General features: G+C 36.1%; 1 long non-coding RNA gene across 1 annotated transcript; it reads left to right on the top strand.

Annotated features, from left to right (window-relative positions):
• Window positions 1-4,258: 4,258 nt before the first annotated feature.
• On the top strand, window positions 4,259-6,880 carry LOC311067949. Its single transcript, XR_014603308.1, has 4 exons — window positions 4,259-4,370; window positions 4,930-5,003; window positions 5,478-5,535; window positions 6,700-6,880. It is a non-coding gene; the product is annotated as an uncharacterized lncRNA (long non-coding RNA).
• Window positions 6,881-7,575: the final 695 nt, after the last annotated feature.

The raw sequence follows: 7,575 nt of genomic DNA, 5'->3' as shown, positions 1-7,575 counted from the left end.
TGAGAAAACAAAACTTACAATCTGCTGTCCTCTTCTGTTGCTCGACTGCTTCTTCTAAAAAAATACTTGCAAACACGGTAAATATGTACTTTTACTTAGCAACAGCAACATATTTATAATTAATCATTTATATTCATTTTTAATTAATTATAAAAGGCCACATTAACAGAACGCCATATTAACGTAGGCTATTCAAATAAAACAATACACTCTATATTCCTACAATACACAAATATTAATATTACACCCTCCCTGGGGCCAAGCGTAGGAAATCTTTGATGTATTTCTCTGCCTCTGCTTCCGTTGGCGACAGCAGGACGGGATTCCTCATGGCTGAAGCTGCATAAAAAAGAAAAAAAAACACTTTCAAAATTTTTTTTTTTTATCCGAATAAATTGGTCAAAGATATCAAACGTGCAGAGAGTTCATGCGTCAAGCTCTTCCTGAGTGAGTCTACGTAAAACTGCTGAAGCTGCGTGGAGAATGTGTCCTGACGAGTTGTGAGGAAAGATTGGCTTATAAATCAAATATTTTTTATACTAATTGCGTTTGTGGTCGGTTATGTAATAACTTTGAAATTACGTTATGTTAATTTAAATCACCTGTTAGGTAGTGAGCACGTTGTTTCGTGCACGTTTCTGTGGTTGGCCAATACTTATTTAACTGACCGTTTAAACCTCATTTAAGTTCTTAACAAGCTATTATAATTGCTAACTATTTTTGAAAACGGCACGATGCTGTTGGTATTACATGTTTGATTATTACCTCATATGAACATGTTAGCAAGTACTTAACTTAACCTACCTGACTGACTAACTTCCCGCCATCAAATCTAATGCATATCTGTACAACATTTGAACTTGCCTATTAAGAGTGAGCCGACGTTTGATGACTTTATTCCCCGCTTGTCTCCTCTCCCGCACCAGTTCAGTTCCCGGGCGACGTTCGTGGTGAATACCTTGAAGCAGATTCTCCACACAGTCTTCTTCATTGTTGGCCCGCCACTGATGGATAATCTGCTCACCTTCAACAGGTAAATTTTAAGTAATATTAGAGAGCATATAGATGGACCTCTTCTGCACTTTTCTTAGTATCCGTCAAAAGTTTGGAATAATTCTTATTTTGTAATGTTTTTGAAAGTCTGTTCATTGACTATAAGAACTGTTTTCTATTTTGAAAAGCAATTCCTGCTTTGCAAAGCTGAATTTTCAGCAGCACTTGAAATCATTATGCTGATTTGCTGCTCAATAAACCTTTCTGATTATTATCAATATTGAAAACAGTTGTGCTGCTTCATAGTTTTGTGGAAACTGTGATGAACTACCATTCAAAAGTTTAGGTAAGTAACCATTTTAATCAGCAATGTTAAAAAATGACAAACACATTTATTAAATTTCAGAAGATTCACATTTCAAATAAATTGAACTTTCATTTGAACTTTCTGTTCATTAAATGGTTAAAAGGATTAAAAGGATTTAACTGTTTCCTCAAAAATATGAAGCAGCAAAAACTATTTTAACATTGATAATAACCATTATCAATGATTGAGCACCAATAATAATGGCTATTAACCAATGAGAAAAACAGAATATTAGAATATAATGTAACACTGAAGACTGGAGTAATGATGCTGAAAATTCAGATTTGATGAGAAAAAAATACATTTGACAATATATTAAAATGGAAAGGTTTAATCATATTTAACTGTTACTGTTTTCACTGCATTTCTGATCAAGTAAATTGCAGCCTTGCTGAGCAGAAGAAACTTCTTTAATTATTATTATTATTATTTTTTTACAATCTTGATCTTAATCTTGATAATCTCAGACTTTTGACAAGCGTGTAAACATGCACAGTACATTTCATTATTAGTTGTAGGTTGAAAATTCAGTTGATTCTTACCATTCTCTGCATAAACCCTCTGTCAACTAAACTTTGTTCCAGCCGGTCTAGGTCTTCAATAGATGCGAGTGGAAAGACGTCATCCTCTTCATCATTCTGCATCTGCGGTAGAATGCGTCTGTTTTCCACTAGAGACTGGACCAGTGAAGTCAGGTGGTTGATCTTCATGTCCATTTTCTCTAGTGTTTCCAGAATTGCCCTTGCTGCAATACAGAAGATCATTTAAATTGATAAATGACGTACATGGTACGGTCTAGATTTTGGTAACTAAAAACTTAAATGCTGCTGATGATTTTCATAACAGCATAAAACAATATACGTATATAATTTGTAGGAAACATACTCTCCTCTCTTCCTTGGTGGTTCCCTGAAGGTCTCAGGACAGAAAAGGTTTGCACTATTGATTGAACAGATAATGTAATTATATGTATGTATGTATATATGTGTGTGTGTGTGTATGTATATATATGTGTATGTATATATATGTGTGTGTATATATATGTGTGTGTATATATATATATATATATATATATTTGTTTTTAAAGGGATACTTCACTTTAAAATGAAAATTCTGTCATCATTTACTCACCTTCAAGTTGTTTCAAACCTGTATGAGTTTCTTTCTTCTGCTGCACAGAAAGATAGATATTTTGAAGAATGTCAGTAACCAAACATCCAACATCCGGGTACTTTAGCCAATAGAAAAAAAATGTACTATGGAAGTCAATGGTTCCAGTTAACTGTTTGGTTACTGACATTCTTCAAAATATCTTCCTTTCTGTGCAGCAGAAGAAAGAAATTCATACAGGTTTGAAACAACTTGAAGGTGAGTAAATGATGACAGAATTTTCATTTTAAAGTGAAGTATCCCTTTAAATGTTGTGAATGTGTTGATTTCCTCATGCCTGATGAATGCTCTTGTACCTAGTGTGTTCGGTGGATCAACACCCCAGCCGGCCCCATGATGCTCTGCCTGAGAGACGCCCACTGGAGCTGAGGAAGGTGGAGTAGGTAAGATTCACTTGTTACCAACCATCAATATAAAATCGAAAAGCATAAAACAGATTTTTGTTTACTTCTTATAAGAACAGTATGGTTAATTTATTCATTATTACACTGGCATTACCAACAATCTCCAGTCAGTACATCAGTGCTTTTTTGAGTACAGTTAGGACTCTAATATTTCCAAATTTGAGTGTGACTATTCCTGGCACCCCCTGCAGCATTGGTCTGGTCACTTGATTCTGTCAAATCCATTTGAAACAAGTATAATGTTTATACTTTTACCTGGCTCTTCACTGCTGACTGCGCACGCACCTCCCAAAATGGATAAGGCGTTTCTACTTGACATACTCTCTATTGTACAAATCTTTGAAATTACAGGGGGTGACTTGGAGTAGTTGCTCTCCAAAATAGGGATAAACTGATATGAAAATTTTGTCCGAAACCGATAACCATTAATTCTTTATATCTGAAAGCCGATAACGATATATTGGACGATAAATCTAAATCCAAAATTTGATATACTTAGAGAGCCTAATTATAAAAACAAAATGCTCTTCATTAAAAGCTTTGTCCCAAACACAACATAAATCAAACATATACAGTACAGAAGCTTAGTTTGAACCAGTGTAAGATTCCTTCACATAAATTTTACACTCATATGGCCAACAAAAAATTGACAACACTTTAGAAATCCAATCAGTTATCCAGATACAGTGGCCACTTAATGTGAACAAATGTAAATGTGCCATGTCCTAATTGGCTAATGATCCAATCTGCTTGTTCGGATCACTGTGAAAGCATGTTAAAGGGATAGTTCACCCAAAAATGAAAATGCTGTCATCATTTACTCTTCTTCAAGTTGTTCCAAACCTGTATGACTTTCTTTCTTCTGCTGAACAAAAAAGAAGATATTTTAAAGAAGGTTGGTAATTAAACAGTTGCTGGTCCCCATTGACTTACATAGTATTTTTTTTTTCCTACTATGGAAGTCAATGGGGTCCATCAGTTGTTTGGTTACAGACTTTCTTCAAAATATCTTCTTTTGTGTTCAGCAGAAGAAAGAAAGTCATACAGGTTTGGAACAACTTGAAGAAGAGTAAATGATGACAGCATTTTCATTTTTGGGTGAACTATCCCTTTAATGCCAAGTGTAAACGCAGCCTGTGTCTGACACTGTCAGTTATTTGTTGTTTTTATTTATTTTCATTATTTCTTATCTTACTCTGTGATCTTCCTTGGCGGTCACAATCACCTGAGGGTCTCAGGACAGAGAGTGTGTGCTCTATGGAATGGAAAGGATCATGAAATATACCGTTTTAGATTTTGTGCTGTGCTGTGAATAAGATTTTTTTCTCCCTTTTCTATTGTATTTAATGCTCTTTTACCTTGTGTGTTCGGTGGATCAACACCCCAGCCGGCCCCATGATGCTCTGCCTGAGAGACGCCCACTGGAGCTGAGAAAGGTGGAGTAGTTAAGATTCACTTGTTTCTAACACAAGTTAACACACACTAAAATGTGTAAATGTGTAGTTAATTTAAGTATCAGAAAATAATAAAATAATAAAACACTGGAGTTGGACAATGATGGAGAGATTCAAAAAGAAGTGACAACATGTAGAGCAACAGGACTTTTCTGAATGGTCACAGTTGATTCATTTATGTTGCTGATGTGGAGTTAACTATCTTCAATTAGCATATTCTGTCATGATAATCTATAAATCGGTTGTGTGGGAACTGTTGTAAGATGCCTACAGAGTGACATGCTATTGCATTTGTGTTATGTACTGTATTGCATGTGAAAAGACGAATGCGACAGCTTGAGCAGACTCACAAATGTGCTCTACTACAACAACTTTCCTATTCTCAACATGGACTGTGTGTTCCCGGGGTCAGGGTTTATGTAGTTTTTAGGGTTAGTGATGTCACTAACCCAGGAGGAAGCTTGTGTATTCCCTACCAGCCGTTTTTTACAAGCCTGTCTTGTTTCCTCCTACTTATTGTAATAAATGCTCTTTTACCTAGTGTGTTCGGTGGATCAACACCCCAGCCGGCTCCATGATGCTCTGCCTGAGAGACGCCCACTGGAGCTGAGAAAGGTGGAGTAGTTAAGATTCACTTGTTAAATTTGCAAAATAACACACTAAGGCCTGCTTCACACTCAGCGGGAGTTGAGAATTCATTTCAGAATCTATCTTAACAAGGGTGGATAATGTTGAGTCGCCCCAGTGCCTTGAGTCTGGCTACATTTGTCCAAAAATAATTTTGCAGTTATTTTAAAGTGCATTTCAATTGCAATTTGAACTGTGATCTGTTAACTGACTCTATTTGGGTGAGGGGTGTCAGATTGTAAAATGTACTTAAGTGGGACTTATGTGCAGTAATCTTACTCCGTGTTCTTCCTTGGTTGTCCCCTGATGTTCTCAGGACAGAAAATGTGTGCTCTATGGATTGAACAAAAATATGATGTTATTCAGTTTTATATTGCATTTAAATTCTGTGAATGTGTTTCTGATTTACTCATCGCTGATTATGCTCTTGTACCTTGTGTGTTCGGTGGATCATCACTCCAGCCGTCTCCGTAATGCTCTGCCTCAGACACACACACTGGAGCTGAGAAAGGTAGAGTGGGTAGGTTGCACTTGTAATATGTGTAATTGCGACAGGGCATAACTTACAAACTTCAAAAAAGCATTTTCAAATAAAATTTTTTAAAAAGATAAAAGAGAAACTTAAGACTTACAGTTGCTTAAAGGGTTAACAGCTTTGCTCTGGAAAACCTCAGTTTGCACAACAGGACCTAATAATAAGGACATTTCGTTTATTGTAATCTGGCTGTTATGCACTTTTAATCTTACTTATTTCATCAATCATCAAATCAACCAAATTTCAGAAAATAAAAAAAATAGTATAATATTGAATGTCATGGATTAATTTGTTTTGGAACTGTCACCATTGACACATGCAGCAAAGATTGCTGAAGTCAACAGATTTTTACTAATAGACTACAAATCTCTCTGTAAAAATAAATACATTATCTTTCTAAACCCAAAGATTTTGTTTTGGCCCAAAATCTCAGGTCAAAATCATAATTTTAACCCCCCTACCCCCACACACCCTCTGCAGAATCATAGATATATTTTTTCGACCTTTGGTTGAGTCGACATGAAAAGTGTATTGTTATTCATAGCATTCATTTCATTAACATTCATTTTTTTTAAAGTTATTTTCCATTACCTTTTTTTTTGGTGCGTTTTGGAAGTGCTGGAGGTTTCGGTGCTGGAGGAACACTTTCTTTGTCTGCGTTTTTTCTTTTTTTAAGGGGTGGTGGTTCTGGTGCCTCATCATCTGATGAGTAGATGCTATCAAAACATGTTTTCTTTCTAGGGAAACAAAGAAAAAGTACAATTGGATGCTCTTCACTGTTTAAAGTCATGTGAATGGCCAGAAAGCTCAGAGATTTCATCAAAAATATCTTAATTATTGGATTTTCATGTGTTGAACCATTTATTTTGTCTTGTTACTTACTTGGGAATCCTTTTTCTGGCAATTTCAGGCTCTGAATTTATGTCAGATGTGTAGCTGGCCTTCTTCCAGTTTTTGGCCACATTTTGAAAAGATGCTGACGAATGAAATACAGTTTTGGAGCTTTTACATGTTGTTTATTAGAGCTATGTGAGATCACATTTTACAGTATAGAAAAAAAAATTAAGATTCTGAACAATGAAATACAGGTATGCTGGGCAAGATCATGTTTAATTTACAGTATAATCTCCTCTTACCTGACTCATGCAGGATTCTGGTTCTGTGACGGGTCCACCCTTTCTCTGGCTGTGGTTCCTCCATGGTTCTGACGCTCTTCAACACCCTGTCAAGGTCTTTATATGGAGGCCACCAGGAGTAGCCGTCTGCGTACCATGACTTGGCAATTGGTCCAGTTGTACCTTCTCCCTCAAACTCCACTATTAGGTACATTTTTTTTTTTTTTTTTTTTTTTCAAGCCTGAAACCAATATTATTTAATTACTCCGATAAAATTTTCAACTATGTAATTCAAATGCATAAACTATGTAACAAAAAGCACTGATAAAGAATTAATTTGTATGTAAAAGAGGAACTGCAACAAAATGATGTTGGTATGGGATAAGAAAAATTTTGTTCTCTATTTCCTCAAACTTGCAGAACTCAACGGTTGTTGAGAGGTCGCCAACTAAATGGATGCCGAGTGTAGAGGATGGCAGAGGATAGTCAAAGAAAGATTCCTGGTTGTTGAAGGTACTGTAGGCAACATAAAGTTCATCCTTGAATGAAATTATGTTCTGGAGCTTAGAAGCTTTGCCGCCGATGTAGACGTGACTGTTTGCCTGGTCTAGTTTAAGAGTGTAAGGGCTTGTCCTCAACTCTTTATATTGTGTCGCCTCATGAAAGGATGCAGGGAGAGGACCATTCACATGCGTTTTTTTGCCGCTTCTTCGCATCTCTGAGAATCTTATTATTATTTGACTCAGAGGGCATGTTGGTTTCCTCAGAAGTCTTTTGATTTTGTTCAGGTGATTCTCATACTTAAAAGCACTGAAGTTGTCAAGAATGCCATGCTTTTTTGCATCATCTGCAAGATGTACGAGGGAGTGTGCATTATACGACAAGAACTGTGGACCGTACAGTTGCCCAA

Source organism: Abramis brama (assembly GCF_963993115.1).
Source record: "Abramis brama genome assembly, chromosome: 17".
Taxonomy (NCBI): domain Eukaryota; kingdom Metazoa; phylum Chordata; class Actinopteri; order Cypriniformes; family Leuciscidae; genus Abramis; species Abramis brama.
This window is presented reverse-complemented; position numbering and strand designations above follow the sequence as displayed.